The sequence below is a fragment of the Ochlerotatus camptorhynchus genome, unplaced genomic scaffold (assembly GCF_037179485.1).
Source record: "Ochlerotatus camptorhynchus isolate MF236.1 unplaced genomic scaffold, CSIRO-AGI_Acam_v1.1 ptg000090l, whole genome shotgun sequence".
NCBI lineage: Eukaryota > Metazoa > Arthropoda > Insecta > Diptera > Culicidae > Ochlerotatus > Ochlerotatus camptorhynchus.
In genome coordinates this window covers 768,420-793,606 of record NW_027040580.1, presented here as the reverse complement: position 1 = coordinate 793,606, position 25,187 = coordinate 768,420, and the positions used below count along the sequence as shown (strand labels likewise).

Genomic DNA, 25,187 nt, shown 5'->3' with positions numbered 1-25,187 from the left:
ATTATTATATTTTTGATTTTTTTTAATAATTTTAAAAAGTAACGTTTTTACACCGTTTTCAGACAGCCGAGCAAGCGTTCGCCTATAGCAGAAGCGGTTTTTATATGATATTTGAGTTTTTGAGAATTATATTATTTAGTTTCTTAAAACAAAATACCCGTACACGGTTGAAAAATTAATTGAAAGTTGGAACAAACGAAACTTGAAAACATTTCTTAATTATTGTTAATTCTTATTACAAAGAGAGTATGTTATCGGCAGGTACATTTTTATCAGTTTCTCGATAGTTTATTTGTTTATTTGGGTCTCAGACTGGGTTTAGTCTTAATGATGGATTAAGCAATACTAGGAAATACAATATACTCAAGAAGTAACAATCTGCAAAGGCCGTGAAGTCCAACTTAATTCCTAATTCTTAAAAATATATCACGGAATCTCTGACGCAGCGTCTCGCATGCCAAGTGAAAATCATATAAGGAAGCAACACGATTGAAAACCATTTGTAGCCCATTGATAGCACCATACGAACTATAGTTTGTAAGGCGAAAAGGTATCCTCAGCATTGCGTTGTTTCGGAGTGCTGGTGGTTGAACGTTAACGTCATTTTGTTGTAGAATAGAAGGACAATCGATTCTGCCCTGTAGAATGTCCGCCACAAACAGGGCCCTTGCCGTATCTCTTCGACTCCACAAAGGATCCAGGTGAATTAACTGGCACCGACCGGAGGATCCCTCGAAAGCAATCGTCGAAGGGCAAACCAGATGAATTGTCGTTGAATAGACTCTACTCTTCGTACACTGTTTTGGTAATTGGGATTCCATACAGGGTAGCAGTATTCTAAAACCGACCGGACGAGGGAACACTAAACCGACTACAAACAGATGTCCGTGAAACTTTTAGCTATCCTGAAAATGAAGCCTATCGTTCTCGATGCCTTGTCGATCACGTACAAGATATGCTGGTTGTATGTGAGTTGACAATCTAATGTCGTTTTCGTTTTTACTACACTACACCGGTGTAGTGTAAGCAGCAATAAGTGCGAGTCATTGACAGTTCATCATCATTTGTTTGTAAACAAAGGTGCAACCGATAGCTACACCCTAAATTTTTTCGGTGTTCGGCAGTGTAGCACCGGTGTAGCTACACCGCAAAAACGAAAACGACATAAGATGACTCCCAGATCCTTAATGTGATTCACACGATGTACGTCAACGCCTTCTAGGATATAACTGAATGTAATTTGATGTTTCATCCGTGAGAACGTGATTACTGAACATTTTGTTGGATTTACAACCATGCGGTTCACCAATTAGCAAAAGCGTTGATTTGGAGTTGGAGAAGGTGGCAGTCAGTGATGGCTCGGATTCGGAGATAGATTTTCATGTCATCTGCGAACGACAGTCGTGGACCGTCGACGACGAAATTGACGTCGTGGATAAAATTGAAATACACAAGAAATAACAACGGGTCGAGGTGGCTACCTTGCGGAATACCCGAAGTGGCAGGGAACGAAGGAGATCGGCTGTCGTCGATTGCAACTTCCAACTGACGATCAGATAGATATGATGCGAACCATCGTAGGAGACTGCCGTTTATACCGAGCCTATCCAGTTTGGCGATCGCTATAGGATGGTTCAACTTGTCGAAGGCGGCTGATAGGTCAGTGTAGATGACATCTGTTTGCATATGGTCTGTCATACTCTCCGTAATGTACGAGGTGAGACACAGAAGGTTGGAAGTAGTCGGCCGCCCTGCCATGAAACCATGCTGGTCTTCGCTCAAGTGCTGCTTGAAGTGAGAGACTAATGGTTCCATAACGACCAACTCGAACAGTTTAGATATGGCACACAACGATGTGATGCCGCGATAGTTGTCGATGTTTCTTTTGAATCCCTTCTTATGCACTGGAAACATTTCAGCTGATTTCCAGCAGGAAGGAAACACCCCACTGGAGAATAGTTAGAATATTTCTAAGTATCTTTTTGGAACAGCCTTGAACTTTAATTATATCAAGCCTCTTACCAAGGCTTAGCATCTAAGTAGTGGTGCTTGAGAACTTGGCACTGAGGAAATCTACATCAGCGGAGTCACAAATCCAAATTTTTGTACATGAAAAAATGTGGAACCCCCTTGTTTATTTTTAAACCGTACTATGCAAAGTTCTATAGCTAAAAAAAATCCGAGGATTAACTATTTTTTGAACTAACAAACTTTGTATAGTATGGCATTTTTTTTAATATGATCGATCCACCGATTTAATTAACACTTTAAAATCGATTTTTTTTCAAAATGATACAAAAATACAACCAAAGATCAAAACTTTTAAACACAGTTTACATGGAAGAGGTGGCATTTAACACGTGGAAGTTTGTGTTTAGCACTCTTCACGAAAACGTGTACCATGTTGAGCTTGTAGTATAGCATAGCATAAGCGATTGCACAAATCGTGGGGGGGGGGGGGGGTATATAATGGACAACCAATACATTTTGTAGAAAATATCGGCAAACACTTGGGACTAGTGGTTTTTCCCACGCATTAAAATCTACAAATCAAGCATCGCATTATACACCTGGCCACATCCTTACAATCGAAAAATTAGTTCAACATCTACTTAAGAAGGTGCATGTACCATGTTGAGCTTGTGTACAAAAATCAAAGCGAATGTTCAGCTTGAACTTACGTGCAATGTTGTACACAGGTACATTTCATACATTGCACACGGAGCCAAATTATATAATTTTAAAATAACAAAAAACGCAGTAAACCGGGGACTCGTACCATGAAACCACTCATCTATATTAATGCGCGGTAATGAAGAGGTTAAATGCATATAAGAAGCGCTCGCAGTAGGTAAGCGAACTGATTCGTCTGCCCATTATTGTAAACATCAAATCAAGAAGACTGGCAATTCTGCCAGAATCCAAGCGACAGATACAGTAGCACTTCGCTCGAGTGAAGGTGGAAGTAACGCATAGAGAAATGAGCAAATACACAAACCTTTCTTCTGAGATTGTAATCTTTGCTATCAAATTCGTTCCAAGCATTTACCTTTGCACGGCAGATGACGCGACTGCGCCGGTCTCATATCATAGCGGTCGTATGAGAAAATGGAAGAGTTGCCAGTCTTCTTGATATGTTGTCTTCGCCTTTATACAAGCCGTCTCCCATATGAGTACAAGCGCATGAGTTTGTACGTGAGTGTAAACTTGTTGATTGCACACGAGTACAAACTTGTGTACAAATGGGCTTGTACATATTCAAGTGAGTGCAAAACATTCGTGCACTTTACACACATGATTAAGTGTGCGATTTAACATGCTATAATATTCGTTTTTTGTAATATATAAACGCGATGTCATCTTGAAGTCCAGAATGACTTCCGGTTTTCTTTTGTAAGATGACGTGTTTTAGTTTAAGAAATTAAGGGTTCAAGAGCATTCAGAGAAAAAAAAAATTAAGGCAGGTCTGAGGTTAATTACATGAGGGTTATAATGAGAATTCAAGTAATTTTTAAATATTTAACCTTATGACTATTGGTTCATACATTATTTAGTTTAAGTTAATCAAAAGAAAATTATTCAAATCACGTCATCACGTCAGATTCTGTTGAGAGATTCCAGAGATTGGGTCCATCGCTGAAAATCTGCTATTTATCAATTTTATCTAGATGAACGCGTCATTGGGGCGGTACTAATGGATATTTTTGGTCGCAATTGAAAATTTAGTCGATTGCTGAATTTATGTATGGATCCAAATTAGGAGCATTTACATTCATTTCCCAAATTAGAGGAATGTATGAAACGGTTCCACGACAAATAATGGAGTTTAATTCAATATCAAAGCGTATTTGAATTTCTGAGTCACCATATAAATGTCACTATTTATTACTTGTTTATTATTTAAAAGTCACTATTTTCGTAATTTTAGTAACTAAAGTCACTTATATGTATAATAAACTTCTCTGTTCAAAATTCTAAAAACTCCGAACACGATGCTTTTAAAACGATTGGTTTTAAATGTATTGATATCGAATAATCTTTAAAGTATGTAGTTTCAAATGACCCCAATAGATTTGAAATTCGTAAATAAATGGCTGAGCTATGATTTTTCAAACATTGCAAATTTGTCGTTACACATTTTACCGGAGGCATCGTGTTCGAAATGTTAAAAGGTAGCTGCAGAATCTCAAAAAATATTCTAAACCTGAAATTTTCAAAATTTTCATGAAACCAGAATTTTAAAAAAATTTGTGATTTCGGAATTTCGCCACCGAAACTTATTTTAGATTTTTTCAACTATTAGATTTGAGGAAAAACAATGAATTTGAAATTGTCATGCGGGCAAGGTTGCAAAGACTCATTTCAGCTTAAATAATGTTTTTCGGAATAATAAAACCAAAAGATGGTATGATGGCATGTTTTACTTGTAACTTACAAGAAGAGGTTACAAAGTATGCGTTGGAAACATAAAACTTGTAAATTTTGCTTTCTATGAGTCACAATCAGCGATTTGCTGATCGCTGAGTGAGTGAGTGAGTGAGTTTGTGAAAAATCGCTGATTGTGACTCTCATGAAGTGAAATAAACAGGTTTAATATGTCAAACACATTCTTTGCTACCTCTTCTTGTATCCTACCAATTCAAAATTTGATCACGGCATCTAATTATTTCATAATTTAGAAAAACATTGTTTTAGCTGAAATGAGTCTTTGCAACCTTGCATGCGGGTAGTATGGCAATAAATAGTTTTCTGCAGAACTAATCCACTGATTTTCAGAGTCTATATTTAAGTCACAACTCCAAACCATTCATAACTACAAATGTTTAAAAAAAAATGAGGAGCAATGATCACATTTAATGTTGTCAGGAACTTCTGTTTATTTTATACTAGCTGAGTGTGCCCGGTCTTGCTCGGGATTCAATATTAGCTTGAGTTTATGCGCCGATTTAAAAAAAAAGCATGCTATATTGTACGTAGCCCCCCCCCCTATTATCTAAGGGGCTACCCCCTATGATTATCTCCTTATACCCCCACATGCCTAATTTGGTTCCATTTGCTTGATTAGTTCTCGAGTTATGCAGAAATTTCTGTTTCATTTGTATGGGAGCCCCCCCTTACAGAAGGCGGAGGGGTCTCGAACCATCATAAGAATCTTCTAAGGCCCCAAAAACCCCTGTATACAAATTTTCACGCCAATCGGTTCAGTAGTTTCCGAGTCTATAAGGGTCAGACAGACAGACAGACAGACAGAAATTCATTTTTATATATATAGATTCATATTACAATTCCAAATTATAGGGCTGGTATTGATAGCTACTATTACGCTATTAAAAATAGTGATTTTAGTGACCATGTTGAAGAAATAAGTGACCAAATAGTGACTAATAGTTGGAAAAAAAAGTGACTTAAAAGCGGTTATTCTGATGGCACTCCAAATAAATGTTTGATGTTTTAGACATTAGAATTTTAGACATTTAGATTGGTATCTCATAAAGACTTATGTACGATATTCAAGAACGAAAGATTCAATAGAAAGTTTAAGATCAAACCCACGGTATTAGACAGGTTATCTAGGTACAATACAGTACCCGTTTGATTTTGGCAAAAAATATAAAATCGTTCGTTTTTGAAACGGGGTTCGATTTTGGCACCATCCCTAAATCGAACGGATTTTGAAGGTAATGTATTTTTGTTCCTTGTGTTTACAATTTTTAATAACGTCATAAAGATTACTCACGGGGGTCCAAAATCAACGAAACGGAACATCTAAAACAAATTCCGCCAGAGCCTCCTTTGGACAGTTTATTTTTATCCCCAAAATATACCGGGCGATAAATCAATCTTGATGGTTCTAAAAGATCATTTTCATTTTGCAGTGCTGGGCGAGGCAGTAAGAGCGCAAGTCAATCAAAGGCCGATAGAAAAGGAGGGGTAATGGCTGACTCGCTACATGCAGGCTACATGATCGCTATGGGAAGGGATACTGATTAGATTGAGGTGGGTGGTTGGATGTTTTTTTGGATTGAGTTGCGATGCTACAAAATGATATTGAATTTGTAAGCTGGAAATAATTTGAAATTTGAATGATTTTACATGAATTCATTACTGAGAGATCTGCTCTGCTTTGAATCAAATTAAAGTTACTTAAAACTGACGATACTTCTCTTAGCGTGCTCGCCTATATTCTAAACATCGAACATAAAAAAGCCCAAATTTTTAAATTCTTGTATACCAAAATTTAGGAAAAATGCTTAAAAGGTTATATATCAATTGAATATCCTACTTCACAAAAATAAGATTAAAACAAATAAGATTGGTCTCACCCGATATTCTTGAAATACTTGACGTTTTGAATGAAACATTGCCATTTCCAGGCTTCGTGTTGTTAGTTTTCTTGAAGGTCTTGTGCTTAATGCTTGATTCGTTTATCGCTTCGTATTTCTATGACTTGACTCTATATAAATAACAAGCTCTAAACCGAGTGCAGAATCTTTGTGATGATACTTTCCAAAAGTGCATACCCATAGAAACAAATCAAATTAAATAAAGGATTGATTAAAAAACCAGATGATTGCTACTGTGACTAAATCCAGCATTCCTATTAAAACATCAAATGCTGTGTTTTATCATTTATTATTAGCTCAGAGCAAAAAAATGTATTGATGAATAATCTGTTAATATGCTTTTACAAGCGGGTTCTACTGCACTACCAAGTAAGCATCAACACTGATCTGGCAACATTAGTGTGCATCTTTCCAATGTGGTAAAGATCCAGATCAGCCATGGGAACTGGTAGCCTAATTAAACTACCTCGAGATTTTGCCAAAGCCCAGAGATCTTCATGGTTCTGAAAGATCAAGTCAATATACATACGCTGGTCTCTGTACAAACTGATGTGGCCACTCTGGAACGTTTGGAACAGGTTCCACCAGGACGTCTTTGGGGACGATTTCTTTTTATCCCGAGAACATATTGCGCGACATTAAACTTCATGAATTTGAAGACTAAGCCAATAGACACAGACTGAGCTCTATATAAATTGATGTGGCCACTCTGGAACATCTGGAGCATGTTCTGCTCGGGCCTTTTTGGGAACAACACCGTCTTCAACCAGAGGTTGTATAGACTAAACTCTTAATACTAGACAACGGACTACACACAACACCCAGTAGAGAAATTTCCGGGTTGCGAAAAGTTTCACCGGCTGGAGCGGTGACACTTTGTGGCACTCACAATTCGCCTGAACGACGGATAACGCCGCTATCCGCACGACCACGAAGCCTACGACATATCAAACATTATGAATAAGAAAAATCAAGCCAATAGATATAGGCTGATCTCCGTACAAACTGATGTGGCCACTCCGGAACATCTGCGACAGGTATATTGTGATGATATGAAGAAATTGTCCCCTAAAGTCCCTGACAGAACCTGTTCCAGATGTCTCAGAGTAGCTACATCAGTTCATACAAAGACTGACTCATGTCTATTGGTTTAGCCTTTCAAAATCTTGAAGTTTGATATGTCGCACGGTATATTTTTGGGTAATAAATAATTCAGTGGCGTCGCGTAACCTCACTTTTTACCTGTGCACCAACTTTCAAAAACAGATTTAATGCCATATTCATACTCGAATCGGTTGAAAAATACACTTAATCTTCTAGTTAACTCGATATCTATTCATTGCAAGCAATATTTTGATAATTGTTTATGTTTTGAGAGTTGGTGCACAGATAGATTGAGGTTAAGGCGACGCCACTAAATATAAATTGTCCCCAGAGTCCCTAGTGGAACCTGTTCTAGATGTTCCAGAGTGGCGACATTAGTTTGCACATAGATGTTTATTAGCATGATCTTTCAAATGTATGCAGTTTGATATGGCGCACGGCATGTTTTGATGATGAAAATAAATTGTCCAAAAGCGGCCCTGCTGGAACCTATTCCAGATGTTCCGGACCGTCCACATCAGTTTGTACAGAGATCAGCCTACATCTATTGGCTTGATCTTTCAAATTCATGAAGTTTGATTTGTCGCACGACATGTTTTGGGGATAGAAAGAAATTGTCTTTAAAGAAGTCCTTGCAGAACCTGTTCCGGTGTTCCGAAGTGATCAGCTCAACAAAATAAGGTTCAGATGGTTATATATTTTTTATTCATATTAAAATTTCACTGTTTTAAACGCAATATTTCCAAAAACTTCACTTTTCTCACATTCGGCCCAGTGGAATCCAGAATATTTCCAGAATGGTTCTGGCTTTCGGAAAAACCACCTACTGATATGGAACTTAGAATTTGTGATCGTTTGGGGATTTTTTTTTTTAAAATCGGATGAAAGGTGACCTATTCTAAGCATTTTGAATTGGGGGAGTCGAGGGTCAGCCACGTAAAGGTTAAATTACAGATTAAGAAAAGTCCTGTAGCAAGATTAATGCATTTTTATAATGTATCTATGGAATGGACAGTAATTTCAATTTACTAATGACAGGCTCAGAAAACTATTGGTGGTTTCCGAATTTGCTGATCTATGTCATCATGATATTATTTTCATTGAACTATTTGAGCTCTTGTTCTAGTTATTTGGACTGCTATTAAAATCCGTGGATTTATGTCCGAAATTCTTTACATGAAAGTATACATAAGTTACTTAACCCTCCAGCGCTCATTGTCACCGAGAGATGACACCTCTTTTGATCTAGCTGCAAAGATCATATTTTGATTAAACTGGTTGCAAATGAAATATATATCTCTCGATTACTTTTTCAACGGGACGGTTCTGCTTTTGTAAACAAAGATTCAAACGTCAATTTGTCGAAACTCTAAGCACTCCCACACAAACTAACAACACTATCTTGATCTTGTTGGGGAATCATTACCCTTTGTGATGATGGTGTTAGGTTGCGTGGGAGTGCTAAGTGTTTTAACTAATTGACGTTTGAATCTTTGTCTACAAAAGCAGATACGTTTCTTTGAAAAAGTAATCAATATGTTGTTGTTGTTTCTTATTAAGGAGAATTTCAGCCCAGATTTATCTTATTTCTTTTTGTTTTGGTGTGAAGTGGCCAATGATTTTTATGGTGAATTTTTTTTTTGAATTTTTTTTCTAGAATTTGTTCAATGCAGAGTTTTAACAGATTGTATTGGCTATCAAAAGCAACAGCAAACGCACCGAGAAACGTTAAATCTAGCGAGTTATTAACAAAAGAGAAAATCGACGAAGGGAATAGATTATCGCGTTTACGTCCTTATGCATGCTCACTGTCGATTTGTTTGAAATGAGAAAATCACGAACGAGTTTTCATTTTTGCTCAGGAAAAAAGGCGCCAATTTGTGAGCAGTGTTGAGTAGAATGTAAACAAAGACAAGAAAATTAATATGTTTCAAGCAAACTAAGTTGAAAATTGAAAGGGATTGACTCCGCACCACTTAGGATATTCCAGGTTTTGTGGTAAAATTTGGAAAAACAAAATTCGACTTTCCCATGTATATAGTATTACAAGTACAATAAATTATATTGATATGTACCATAAAATGTATTGCAAATAAGGATTTTACAATAAATTCTGTGTATAATTAGGTATTTTTACGACGATAATTTTTTTGCGGTCAATTTGGTGGCTTATACCATTAGTCATTATTGTTTTTGTATAGTTAAATTGTGCAGTTCCTGTAGATGGCAACCGTTTGATATCTCTCATAGAATAAAGTTAACATAAGATGAACAAACTGTGAATCACAATTCGAACAGAAGAGTTTATAATACATTTATCTTTTGTATGGTTTGCTTATATTCTTTATCCGGGTTCTAAGCGTGTACAAATTTTCCATTCGAATATTGTATGCATTTACAATGATACTTTATGACCAAAGTAGGTCGAGGAATTTTTCAACTAAGAAAATCCATAGATAGGACCGGGAATCGATCCCAGCCACCTTCAGAATGTCGTACTTTTACAGCTGCGATGAGGGAGGCCAACTAACGTTGTTTATTTTCAACTTAGACGTTAGTTCAAGAGTTTTGCCAACAACAAGAAAGTTTACGCAACTTAAACTTTCCGCTTGAGGTTGATTAAACATTCGCCTCCCTCGGTGCGTTCCCGTATCGCACTCAAACATTGGAAAATTCTTACCGGAACCACCAACACCATCCTGCGAATAGGCACGGTGTGTATAGATGGACGAATAGCGATGACGACACGAGCAAGAAGCGGGATATCGACGAATCTCAGCAACAGAACTCGATCGTCAGCCCGTCTTCCGGCGAGCTTATTTTCTTCCAGTCATAAATTTTCCACGATTAATGTCCTCCTTTTCATTGGTGATTTTTTTCTGAACCGGTAATACGTCTGTCTGTGGTTGGACAAAGTTCCCCCCATCGCGGGACGGCACAAATCGTGACCAATGCGCCCAATCAGCCGACCTTCTTAATGCTTGGAACACCAACACAAGTCAACAACATTACTCCTATTACTGACTGTCGGTCGGTAGCTACTCTATTCCCGAGACTGACTGCAACACAACACTAGCATACCTACATGTAATAGGCAATGGCATTTCTCACGACTCACTGATCAGCTTGTCTCACTTCTGCCTATCTCATAAAAAAGGGTAACAACAACGGCAATGGCAGCGGCTAAAAAAGAAGACTTTCCGTCCCGTTCCAAAGCGCGAACGGAGGTTCCTTCGTTGTTCGCCGGAGAGGTTGAGGCCGAGAGTCATGTCATATAGTTTTTTTTTGCTGTTGATGTCGTTGCTGTTGCTGTTGCTGCTGCCTTTCTGTTACTTCTACTGTGTAGTGCTGCGGTGGCGCTCCATCGGGTGTCTCGCGGTTCTTCTCTACATTGGATCCGCAGTTTTTTTTATTATTTGATAGCCATACGACAAAAGCGACCGCGCGCTCGCATGAATTGGTGTGCGTGTGGAACCCCACGAAATAAACTCATGAAATTTAACTCCATAACCCTCTGGACAACTGTGGGAGACGATGTGCCTGAAAAGCTGATTTACGAACATGATTTTTTGTTTTATCATGGAGCACGTGCGAACATATATTTATTGATGAAAATACAGGCTCTATGATAGAGGTAAACATGAAGAAGAATTGAACACCCAATCAGAAGATGGGACTATTTTACAGTTTCCTTATATGATCAGCTCAACATCCGTACACCTCATACAAAAAATAGGCCTTTTTGTTTAAGGTGTACACATTTCGATTAACTTTTAGGTACATAATCTGAAATAAATCACTGCATATACTCATTCAGTAATGCAGTCAACTCTTCCTAACACGATAATCAAGAGAGCACGGGAAGTACCAAGTTACAGAACATCAGAATAGAAATCACATATATTCTTCGTCACAACTACTTTAACTGTCTATTTAGCTATGATCTCGATAAGACATTTGAATTTATATGTAGGTAATGCGCAATTCGTAAATTAGTCAAGTGGAATATTTTTTTTTTTGTTGCTTGTCTAAAAAATCACATAAGATTTTACCTAAAACCTTTTCAATAGATCACAATTAAGTTTAATTTTTAATCTCAATGATCTATTCTACGGCTACAGCTTTATCTACAATTATCGAAAAAATAATATTACATCGACTAATGGAGGTGAAAATACATGGAAAATGAATCAAAACACATCGAGTGAAGGAGGTACCGAAAAGAGCAGGAATTAAATTGAAGGGACTTTGAATTTCATCGAGTTACAGAAGGGAAGGTTAACTGTATCGTCGTCGGAAGACTTTTAAATGAATTATATAAAATTAATATCTGCTTAGTTTACACGTAAAACAAATGGCATGTACATCAAACGTAAGTGTGAATTTCTTGCATCATATGTAAATGTTCGTTACGAGGAATGTAATGGCAGTACCTACAATCAACGGACTGGTGTCTACAAACAAATTTATCCAGAATTAATATTTTCGTTCCAAACCTTCACAAAATAAACAGAAACAGAAAGTAGGGCAGTTTGGCCACCTTAAGAAAATCATCACTAATTATATAAGATTCAGTGGAAAATTCGAATGATGTTTAACAAAATGGATAGTTTCAAGCCCTATTTACATCATGAATACAAATTGAATATTACAAGTAAACTTTTAAATCTTTTGCAAGATTGTAACCGAAATTAAACCGTTGAGGTAAAACGAGCACCCTGTCGGGGTGGTATGAGCGACCTTGTAAACAATGGGTAAGAATATTATGTTCTCTTGAGGCTTTATGAAGGGTCAACAATGAACAGTTTTAGCATAAAAAGATTTAACAGAAAACATTATTTTCTGTAGAATAAAATAAATATCAGAAGTACCGTAAAACGGGGTATCTTTGATAATGCGGGTAACTTTGATAGTATAATGTAAAGATTAAATTTACCCGCTGCGCTTTTTCCAATCTAGGAACATTGGTTCCATATTGTAGCTTTCCGTTGATATCGTATATAGTTTTTATTCAGTATGTGTTACATTTTTTACAAACATATTAAAAACAATTTTCGTGTTTTTCGCCTGTTTGAAAAAGCACTCAAACCATCACTTATGAAATGTGTTTCCGATATAGCCATCACAAATTCAATCTTGTATTCTTATTGTTTATGATGTTTTCTGATTATATACTAATTCGAAGTTTCAAATTTAAAGAACTAAATTGTTTGAGTTTCACCCATTTTTTCTACATTCATCGAGCATTATCAAATCAAATCAAAAAACTGAAGTTCGGTCACAAATCTAAAAAATTAGTGCAAATGCTTTAATTTCCGTTAAACATATTACTAACGAATTGACTCTTGAATCCTCAGTACTCGTTTTAAAAATATAAAATTTGAAAAACATTCATTGCTGTAAAAATTATTTAGAATAAACTTTAAAAAACTATCAATGTTACCCCGTTTTACGGTACTACCTATTTAAGGCTGTATTTTTCAGTCTTGTGAATTATTGATTTTTTATCAAAGCAGTTGTGTCAAAACGTGAATTCATATGATATAGTCATATTTATGAAAGGAATAATTCAAAGTTGAAGAATTTAAGTTGAAATATCAGTGGTGCTCATATTGCTCCGAATGAATTTAAGTAATATTTTGTTAAGAAATTTTTTAATGTTTATTAAAATCTAGAAAAAAGATCATATCATATAAGAAACCAATGACCATTTATAAAGCTGTTGAAGCAATATCAACGATAAGATATAAGAAACTACTGATCTGATTCAGAAATCTTATAACCGGTTTGATATTTTGTCTAACATTTTTTGAATAAATGCTCTAGAGGAAAGTTGTTAGACTTAAATGAAATGGATAGTTGAAGTAGGCTTCAAGCATTAAGTCTTCAACAGATTTATAGTAAAATATGTCCGATAAGTTGATTTTTAAGCGGGTGGCTACATTGCCTCATTGGCTATATTGCTCCACTTTTCCCTATTACAAATTCTTAATATTTGTTTATTCAAATCTACAATAAAATCTTACATTTATTTGCCAGCAGTTGGGTGTAGGAATCAAGATTATCTCCCCTAAATGCCGATTCGGAAAAACGTTGCTAGTCCGATACTTACTGGGAAATTTACCCAAAATTCGCTTTTATTGATTTCCGGGAAACAGTTTTTTTTTGTACAGAAACCATGCTTAACATACATTTTTACTTCAATTGACAACACAGCCCAGAAAATTTACTTAGGGGAAAAGTTGGCTTCAGCAACACCTTAACCTATTATCGTCAGGGGGGTAAACAACGTCCTTGAGAGCTCAATTTTGGCATGTGGATACATTGTGTTTCAGAGCAACTATTGGCCAAATTTGAGTGCTCTAGACTATACCTGACGATAATAGGTTAAGGTATTGCCGAAGCCAACTTTTCCCCTATTTGATTTACTTGTGGAAAATGGAAAAACCTATCCAGAGGAGCCAGTAGACACTTGCGGAGGGAGCTGACAGAAATTTCCGGGGTACGTTGGAGGAATCTGGCGCGAAATACCGAAAGCAATTTTCAAGAGGAACTCTGAATAAGCTACCCGTGGAAATTGGAAGACACTTCCAGGGGAATCCAGATGGATTTTTTGAGAAGTATGAATACATTTCGAGGTGAAGACTCTTCCGGGGAAAGTCAGAAGAAACTTCGGAGGGAAATAAGTAAACACAAAATCCACAGAAGAAGACATACACAACCGTGACATGTTATATAATCGTGGGATTTAAAACGCTTCAAATTATGAATCCATTAGCAGCGATTTCTCAAAAGAAATCAACGACTTCAAATACTAATCCGCGACAAATAAAAAACTTAAAATTAACATTTGTGTTACTATTACACGGCATTTCAAGCTTATTGCCTGCTTTCAACTTAGTGTTTTTGAAGCACTTTCACATTTCGATTGAGAGCTTTCTATGCCTGTACCATCCTATGCCCAAGGAAGTCCAGAAATTGTACAACCCGAAAAATTAATAAACCGGACGGGAATCGAACCCAGCCGCCTCCAACATGGACTTGCTTCGTAGCTGCGTTTTTACCAACTGAGCTAAGGGGGTATAGTTTGTACTCTTTGAGAAAAAAAATAACAATGTATCATCTTCAACTATTTATGTTCATCGTAGCATAAATTCTGAGTATTTAGTGAACATAATAAAACTTCCATACATTATGAGATTTTATTGAACCTTTTCTGAAACATTGTTTTAAAACCTTTATGCATTTTCATTTGAAATTCAAATTAACTTGGTTCATCTCCGGCTACACACATTACAATAAAAAAATAGGGTGCATAGAACGGCGAAATATAATTTTAGGTTTTCATTCATTACTGAAAATAATTCTTCTTAGGAGTATTTCAGAAGAATTTTAAGGAAAATTTTAAAGTAATTTCAAGGGAATTGAATTTTGAATTCCGATGATAGTTCTAAAACATATTTGGTATGCGAATAATAATGTATATAGGGGAAATGGCTCTAATGTTGGCCTATGGACACTTAGGCCGACATTACATACATTTCCCCTATCTATATCTTTTACATGGTACCGAGTCGACAATAGAGTGATGCTTGTTAAGAAAATACCCGAAGACACTGTCTATTTTCCGCACTGGTGTTACGGTTTTATAAGACGCAACTAGGAACTCAAGATCATCATACAAAGCTAATGGACGTCAAAATGTCGTAGAACACATCAGAAATAACATGGAAGACTAGTAGCGACTAGCAGTGATGCAGTGTTGTCCGAGTCGAGTGTAGATCTGAAGAGCTCCCCGGGTACCAGAGTTTTGAAAATTGGTCAAGTCCAATCTGGAGATAATTTTACCAAATGATAAAAGTGAGAATCCTAAGTAATGTCTAAACCTTGCACACTTGATTTATTTTCAACTGTTGCTAGCTCCAAATGTTGCTACATGTCAGAATCTTCTGGAACACTACTTAGAAGTTTTTTAGAAGTATGGTTTACAATGCCCTGTGAAGTAGGACAACGAGTTCACAAATAGACACTAAAATTGAACAGAAGGGTGAAGAATCAACGAAAGTTGGTGAGATCGTTTTAACTTTTTAATTTTTATTATTGCTCATCAGGGCACCCGATTGAAGCGATTTGAATTGGAATAGTGAAAAAGCTAAAAATCTGATAATAAAGAAATTAAAAAAAAAAAAAATGGTGTTGTTCCTTTCCAATAATTTTGGCAAATGAAAACAGTTGGAATGAAAGTGTTAGAAGTGAAAAAGTTTTTGAAAATAGTTACAAAATTACTATGAATAGTTTTAATATCTGAAAATAAATCAGAAGGGGGTGTCGAAATGCTATTTCGACAAAATTTATTTCAGAGGTTGTCACTACTACAAAATTTAAAGAATTCAATATATATGGGTGAAAGTGCATGTAGCAGGTGAAACACGTGTATTTACCTCGGTTTATTTACTCCCCTTAAAAATAAAAGTTCACACATACATGTCAAAACTTCTGTAGATGTCTTTAACAAATTATTATTTACAATAATACTTGAACAAGTACCATTTAAAAAATAAGGCGATAAGGTAATTCAAAGCATCCAGTGTGTTACAACGAACAAATAAAAAATGTAAACAAACGCAAGCAAAAAGCACACAAAATGTAGCAACGATTTGACAAACTATTTAGACATTTGCGACTAAATCTAACCATTGATACTGCATTTGACGAGTACAATTCAAAACCCGAACTTGAAATAACATCTAGTCCAAAAAATTACTTTAACTACCAGTGGCGTTTCCTTAACCTCAATCTACCTGAGCACCAACTCTCAAAACATAAAAAAATTATCAAAATATTGCTTGCAATGGATAGATATCGAGTAAACCGAACGCCACTGTTAACTACGTTAAAACAAAATTAAAATCTGACAATGTGGCACGGTCGTATGAGAGCCATGTCATATGACATTTTAGTATGGTACTGTATTTTGATAGCTTGTGTTGCTAAAATCAGAAGGAAAGGCAACGGATTATCATAGAAATTACGGCGACTGCTGTGACCGCTTACACCAATGAACTTCCCAAAACTACCAAGGCTGCATACACCATGTCGATTTATAGTTGCCGATCGATATCAGGCACCATTCGAAAGGTATGGCTATCTTCTTTCAAATCAAACAAATTCACCGGGAAAATGATCATTTCCTGAAAGTCGACGTGGAGATCATTTTTTCTAAATTGCATACAATCTTGTGCATAGTGGAAATATGCCATCAACTTATTGATTTTGCAACTAAGAGGTCCTCATCAAAAAAGTGGTTATTTTTGGAAAGCGGTTGTAGAACTCTGATTTTTTTATAACCCACCCTGAGCAAAGTGGAGATATCTCAGCACCATATTGATTCTATCACCTGGTGGCCATAAAATGTTCTTCCGGATATCCAGAATCACCATGGAAATGGTCAATAAATCAAACTAGAACAGGAGATCCGCGATTTTTTCTTAATTGCATACAATCTTGAGCATAAAGGAAATATACCAACCAACACTTTGTCCAGAGGCGTCGCGTGCTTCATTTGTTTACATGAGCACCAAACTTTGTTCGTTATAGCTTACCACCACATATTAGTTTGTTTTATTTTTCAATGCTCCATGAATTCGAGGGACATACTCTCAATTACTATGTTCCCAACTAACAATTTTAGCAGCAGATTAGCTTATACAGCCGAAAATTGGCTTATACAGATAATTCTTGCCTGTATAAGCTAGTCTGCAGCTAAAATTGTTTGTTGGGTTAATCACTACCTAACGTAACGTTTGAAGGGCATTTCATCTTGTGCAAACAAAACTTGTATGGTCCTTTTCGCGCTAACCGAAGTAGGAGGAATTGCAACTTAACTAATTCTCGTTTTCATCACAAGGGTACCCTAATAAAAATAACCATAAAAGAGAGCTTAACGACGTGTTCGGGGTATCATCAAAACCATTTGTAAGATAGTTTACCTATCAGGGATAAAGTTCGTGCGAAGTGCGGTTTTAGAGCAAATTGTAAACAAACTCGGTCGCTGTCCCATACAAAAATCCAACATGGCTGAATCATGAATTTGACACATTAGAACACCTATATGTAGTCACCTTGGGCGCAACCATCGGTAATTGAGAGATTTACAATTGACAAGAGAGTGAGAGCGAGCTTTTGCGCTCTCTTTCTCCATTACTCTCTTTGCATGCAATCAGATATCCAAGTGCACAGGAGAAATGCACGCTTTAGGCACCCATACATCACAAATGTTCTTCTAAATTAAACTCACACATTCAAACCGGTCTGCAAGTATGATACACGTCCAAAGCGTACCAGACTGCTGGTTCCGTGTTGCTCCCGTTTGACGCGTGACTGCTGAAAGTTTCAATTAGGGTTTTTGATCTAATTTCCGTCCTACTAAGCACAACCCGCACTTTACCTCTCTTTCCTGAACGAGTTTAAACTAAAAATGGAACTTTTCTGTCAAAGATGACTTCTAAATTAATTCACCTTTCCAGACGTACCGTTGGATTTGATAAAAAGCCACAAATTGTTGAGATATTGTTTAAAATCTAATACTGCTTCTTGATTCTAAATTCGTTCTACGAGTTTCAATTCCGTCCTAACGCATTGAAACGCCATTAGATTTTCTTCGTCCTACGGATAAACGTAGAAAAAGGGGATTCGCAGGGAGCGCTTCTTTTGTTTTGAGAACAATGAGCGTAAATATTCATACAATATGCTCTAACCGGGTTTATGTTGTAGCTAATGAACTAACGCATCGGAACAAACATATTATTGATTTGTGCACGGTGAAATCATTGATATTATTGATCTTTTCTGATCGATAGAACGGAAATGGGCGATTACGACGAAGTAGCGCTCTACCCTACAATTATACCCCGTTCACATTACAGCCTATTTCACGGAATATACGCTGTCTTGCAATGAGCACTCATACATAGGATTTCCAGTAAAAACTAGATGTATGAGTGCTCATTGCAAGACAGCGTATATCACGTGATATACGTTGTAATGTGAACGGGGTATTAGTGGTGCAAACCGTCATGTATTTAAGAAAATTTGTGGTATGTTTCAAGACGTGATAGAAGGTCTGCTTGGCTTACATCAGGAATTTGACCATTCACAAACTTGCCACCCGCCACTCAAAAAAAACTCGTTTTTAGGTGCACTATTTTTACGAGTTTTGTCATGGTAGTGATATCGACATGCTTAGAAATCAATGTATTAGGGATTAGGCAGACCATTCGAACTGAATTTAATCCTTTTTAAAGCAAACCAAGGTCGAAGATTTAATTGAGCCACACTATAAAATAGTGTATTCATGGTCACTTGTGGTCTGGAGTAGTTAAGAAGTACAGCTATAATGTGACCATAAAATCTATAAAAATATGAACGCATTTTTTTAATTATGTACACCTGTGTCGTGCCCAGGTTGCACATGTGGACGCGACGCCACGAACTTTGTCGTTAGGCGGCCATAAAATCGTCCTCGGGATATCCGTTTTGTTTAGTGGCGTCACCTTATCCTTAATCTACCTGTGCACCAACTTTTAAAACATATCTCAAAATATTGCTTGAAATGGATAGATATCGAGTAAACTAGAAGATTATGTGCATTCGAGTATAAATACGGCAATACATTTGGTTTTGAAAGTTGGTGCAAAGGTAAAAAGTGAGGTTACGCGACGCCACTGATTTTCTTGTTGCTGTTTTTTTAAAGATTAATATAACGTGTGTGGATCACCTTTTTGTGGTACGTTACGGGATGTAAGATCTACCACCGATTCCTAGTCCTGACTAATTCAAACTAGGGGAACAGAATTTTTCAGTAGTAATCAAAGGACCACATCTTAGTCCTTGTTACTTGTAATGCCTTGTTGATAGTGACAAGACTCGGCTTTGTCCACCGAGGATGATCTTGAAAAAAAAATATGAGGTAGTCAATTAGAATCGATTCCTTGCGAAAAAGACAAGAAATAAAGAATATTACTTATTACAGTACCTGTTCGATTTTGGCACGGTGTTTGGAACTGATTTTGAAAATAATGTATTTTTGCTCCTTGTGATCACAATCTATATCACAATTTCTGTCTCTCTGTCTGACCGTTATAGACTCGGCAACTATTGAACCGATCGGCGTGAAAATTTGTATGCAGGTGTTTTTAGGTCAGGGAATGGTTCTTATGATGGTTCGAGGCCCCTCCCCCCTCTGTAAGGGGGGCTCCCATACAGATAAAACAGAAATTTCTGCATAACTCGAGAACTAATCAAGCAAATGGAACCAAATTTGGCATGTGGAGGTCATAGGAGGTAGCCCCTTAGATAATAGAGGGAGGGGGCTACGTACAATATAGTATGCTTTTTTATAATTGGCGCATAAACTCAAGCTAATATTGAATCCCGAGCATGGCCAGTAGACTGATACAAAATTTGAAATTTTCACTCCACAGTGGTCAAACGGTTTCAAATCAGGTCCTGTAGATTCCCAAAATTTAAACTTATTTGGTAATAAACTGACTTGGCACAAACTATTCGAGGTTTATATGGAAATAAACGTAATATGTTTTTTTTTATATTTTTAGGCTTTTTTACACAACATATAAAAAAATAAGCGATGTGTTTGATTTCATTTTTGAGTTATATGTTTTAAAGTTATCAAGTTTTGGGTTTTCGCTCAATACTCTTATGCGACTAGACTACCATGCGTCGTGACCATGTTACAGTCGTAAATCAATGGAGAACGAAATTCTGAGAACCACTATATCGTTTTGCTATGGAATGGCTGAATTAATAGTTTCGTCCCGGTTCCCATACATTATCCCATACAAAATTTAAAATTCTTCCCCAAAATCAGATCATAACCAAATGCGATCAAATTTAGCACAGTTGTTGGGGACATCAATACAGATTGAAACAACACTGGGGAGCAGGGGGTTGTGATCGGGCATACAAACTTGACCCACTCTAATGTACATGCTGATATATTTTGAATATGTTGAGGATTCAAAACATTTTGTAAAAAAACGCCTAATAAAAATAACCATAAAATAGAGCTTAACGACGTGTTCGCGGTATCATCCAAACCATTTGTGGAATAGTTTACCCATCCGGGATACAGTTCGTTTATGGTATTTGTTTATTAGGCTTTTCCCGAAATACACATTTCCGGTGAATCCGGATGTCCGGAGGGGTGTTTTATGACCATCGAGTGATCCAATATATTAGATTCTGAGATAGCTCTACTTTACTCAGTATAATAGGTGTAAATAAAATTAAATTAAATTACAGCAAAACTAATCATCCAAATTTAAACATTTATATTCTATTTGTAAGCTACACATTATGCAAACAAGTCATACTGATTCAGTTCAATTCCCTAGTGGTTTATGTTTAAGTCTTCACGTAAACGCTTTGCATATCCATCGTAGCTGGTTCGCACGGTATTTTGGGGAACACTGTTCCATATTCAAAGAAACGTTGCTGGAATAAATCCTTAGTAAACCCATTCGTGCCTCCTACATATTGTTGCAAATAGCCCAAAACGATTTTTTGTCAAATTTCAAGAGGTTTTGAATGTTTTGTTTTTTTAACACATTTTCTGATTTTTTACTCAAAATTACTAAGAAAATACCATGTATATTTTTTCCAGCAAGACTTTATTTTTCACTACACCTTTGCGCTGCAATTTATTAAAAAAAAAATACAGCATCCAAAATGGACCCCTATCTAACAGGAAGATGCCCCAATGAATGGCGAGACGAGCCCACCCTTTATCCACGAAATGTTAGCAATAGGGAGTTGACATTTTCACACAACCCAGACAACTGCTTCACCTCAAACATAGTTGGGAACAGAAATTTTGGACCAAAAAAACATAATTTTTCGTTCCCTAACTTATTACAATCACATTTTAGCAAGGAAATCAAAGCATTAGATTGAAATTGTGATATCATTTTACTAAAATTATACGAATAATGACCCAATGCCAACGATGATATGGACTCAAAAACATAAATTTGTTTTAAATATCTTTAAACATGTAAATGTACCGTAGCTTTTAGGATATGGATATGATCATAATGTGATTCGTAGATGACTGGGGATCACATGTAACCCACGCCTATCCACGTAAAAGTTTGATATTTGAGTAGGTTTATGGAGAACATTTTATGACAACATTTTTTTTTCTAGTATTCATGACACTCACTTCAGAAGACTATTTAAATAAAGTGCTATTAAGAAGCATGATCTTTACACCATGTTAAATTTAAGTCAACATTTTCTGTATATTCAAGTTATTTGCAACAATAACCCCGACTGGCGGTATTGATAAAATTTAAATCGTATGAAAAATCTGGCTAAGATTAGAGGAATCTATAATAACATTTTGTGTTGTTCCTTTCCAATAATTTTGGCAAATGAAAACAGTTTTGATGAAAGTGTTAGGAGTGAAAAACTTTTTGAAAATAGTTACAAAATTACTATGAATAGTTTTAATATCTGAAAATAAATCAGAAGGGGGTGTTCGAAATGCTATTTCGACAAAATTTATTTCAGAGTTTTTCACTACTACAAAATTTAAAGAATTCAATATATATGGGTGAAAGTGCATGTAGCAGGTGAAACACGTGTATTTATCTCGGTTTATTTACTCCCCTTAGAAATGAAAGTTCACATATACGATACGAAACACTTCATGTTTCGTTTCATGAAGAATCCTGTGTGACTAAATCATTAACTCCATTATGGACAATCGAAGCGTTTCACACAGCAATGGAGTTTTCTTTATTTGTACATTAAACGGTGGCGTCGCCTTAACCTCAATCTACCTGTGCACCAACTCTCAAAACATAAACAATTATCAAAATATTGCATGCAATGGATAGATATAACGAGTTAACTAGAAGATTAAGTGTATTTTTCAACCGATTTGAGTATGAATATGGCATAAAATCTGTTTTTGAAAGTTGGTGCACAGGTAAAAAGTGAGGTTACGCGACGCCACTGATTAAACCAAAAGAACCGATGACTGTGAGCATGATGAAGTCTCTCAATATCATTCTGCAAATTTTGACAGCAGAAGACAAAGGCTAAGCAGATTAAATTGGCAAACGGTTTTTAGAAACGAAGAAAATGCCAAAACTTCTGTAGATGTCTTTAACAAATTATTATTTACAATAATACTTGAACAAGTACCATTTAAAAAATAAGGCGATAATTCAAAGCATCCAGTTTGTTACAACGAACAAATAAAAAAATGTAAACAAACGCAAAAAGCACACAAAATGTAGCAACGATTTGACAAACCATTTGGACATTTGCGACCAACTAAATCTAACCATTGATATTGCATTTGAGGAAAACAATTCAAAACCCGAACTTGAAATAACATCTAGTCCAAAAAATTACTTTAACTACCAGTGGCGTTTCCTTAACCTCAATCTACCTGTGCACCAACTCTCAAAACATAAAAAAAATATCAAAATATTGCTTGCAATGGATAGATATCGAGTAAACCGGACGCTACTGTTAACTACGTTAAAACAAAATTAAAATCTGACAATGTGGCACGGTCGTATGAGAGCCATGTCATATGACATTTTAGTATGGTACTGTATTTTGATAGCTTGTGTTGCTAAAATCAGAAGGAAAGGCAACGGATTATCATAGAAATTACGGCGACTGCTGTGACCGCTTACACCAATGAACTTCCCAAAACTACCAAGGCTGCATACACCATGTCGATTTATAGTTGCCGATCGATATCAGGCACCATTCGAAAGGTATGGCCCGGAGGAGTTCCGAGCAAAACACGTGTTCCTGAGCAAAGTGGAGATATCTCAGCACTATACTGATGCGATCAACCGGTGACCATACAATGCCCTTCCGGATATCCTGATTCACCGGGAAAATGATCATTTCCTGAAAGTCGACCTGGAGATCATTTTTTTTTTCTAAATTGCATACAATCTTGTGAATAGTGGAAATATGCCATCAACATATTGATTTTGCTACTAAGAGGTCCTCATCGGAAAAGTGGTTATTTTTGGAAAGCGGTTGTAGAACTCTTTTTTATAACCCACCCTGAGCAAAGTGGAGATATCTTAGCACCATATTGATTCTATCACCTGGTGGCCATAAAATGTCCTTCCGGATATATTTTTCAATGCTCCATGAATTCGAGGGACATATTCTCAATTACTATGTTCCCAACTAACAATTTTAGCTGCAGATTAGCTTATACAGCCGAAAATTGGCTTATACAGATAATTCTTGCCTGTATAAGCTAGTCTGCAGCTAAAATTGTTTGTTGGGTTAATCACTACCTAACGTAACGTTTGAAGGGCATTTCATCTTGTGCAAACAAAACTTGTATGGTCCTTTTCGCGCTAACCGAAGTAGGAGGAATTGCAAAACTTAACTAATTCTCGTTTTCATCACAAGGGTAACTCTTTCAACTCAAACACTTCCGAAAACATTTTTTGATACAAAACAGTGTCAAAATCTAGAGAAAATTCATGAAGTCTCCTTGGTAGCAAACTTGAATTAATCAACTCGTTATTCTTAAGAACACTATCAGAATGAACCAGGGGAAGCTTATAAGTTTCGACACGTGCACTGGCGCAACCATGGTGGGTATATACATGGTGATACAGCTTTGTCACTATATATGCGAGGAGGTCGCGGGGGGGGGGGGGGTTAAAGTGCGGTTTTAGAGCAAATTGTAAACGAACTCGGTCGCTGTCCCATACAAAAATCCAACATGGCTGAATCATGAATTTGACACATTAGAACACCTATATGTAGTCACCTTGGGCGCAACCATCGGTAATTGAGAGATTTACAATTGACAAGAGAGTGAGAGCGAGCTTTTGCGCTCTCTTTCTCCATTACTCTCTTTGCATGCAATCAGATATCCAAGTGCACAGCGAGAAATGCACGTTTTAGGTACCCATACATCACAAATGTTCTTCTAATTTAAACTCACACATTCAAACCGGTCTGCAAGTATGGTATACGTCTAAAGCGTACCAGACTGCTGTTTCCGTGTTGCTCCCGTTTTACGCGTGACTGCTGAAAGTTCCAATTACAATTATACCCCGTTCACATTACAGCCTATATCACGTAATACGCTGTCTTGTAATGAGCACTCATACATAGGATTTCCAGTGAAAACTAGATGTATGAGTGAACGAGGTATTAGTGGTGCAAACCGTCATGTATTTAAGAAAATTTGTGGTATGTTTCAAGACGTGATAGAAGGTCTGCTTGGCTTACATCAGGAATTTGACCATTCACAAACTTGCCACCCGCCACTCAAAAAAAACTCGTTTTTAGGTGCACTATTTTTACGAGTTTTGTCATGGTAGTGATATCGACATGCTTAGAAATCAATGTATTAGGGATTAGGCAGACCATTCGAACTGAATTTAATCCTTTTTAAAGCAAACCAAGGTCGAAGATTTAATTGAGCCACACTATAAAATAGTGTATTCATGGTCACTTGTGGTCTGGAGTAGTTAAGAAGTACAGCTATAATGTGACCATAAAATCTATAAAAATATGAACGCATTTTTTTAATTATGTACACCTGTGTCGTGCCCAGGTTGCACATGTGGACGCGACGCCACGAACTTTGTCGTTAGGCGGCCATAAAATCGTCCTCGGGATATCCGTTTTGTTTAGTGGCGTCACCTTATCCTTAAT

At 36.6% G+C, this 25,187-nt stretch overlaps 1 protein-coding gene across 3 annotated transcripts in view; it reads right to left on the bottom strand.

The window, feature by feature from the left end:
* Window positions 1–25,187, bottom strand: part of LOC135698556 (nuclear receptor coactivator 6-like) — a 56,870-nt gene that overhangs the window by 19,769 nt on the left and 11,914 nt on the right. The window lies entirely within an intron of this gene.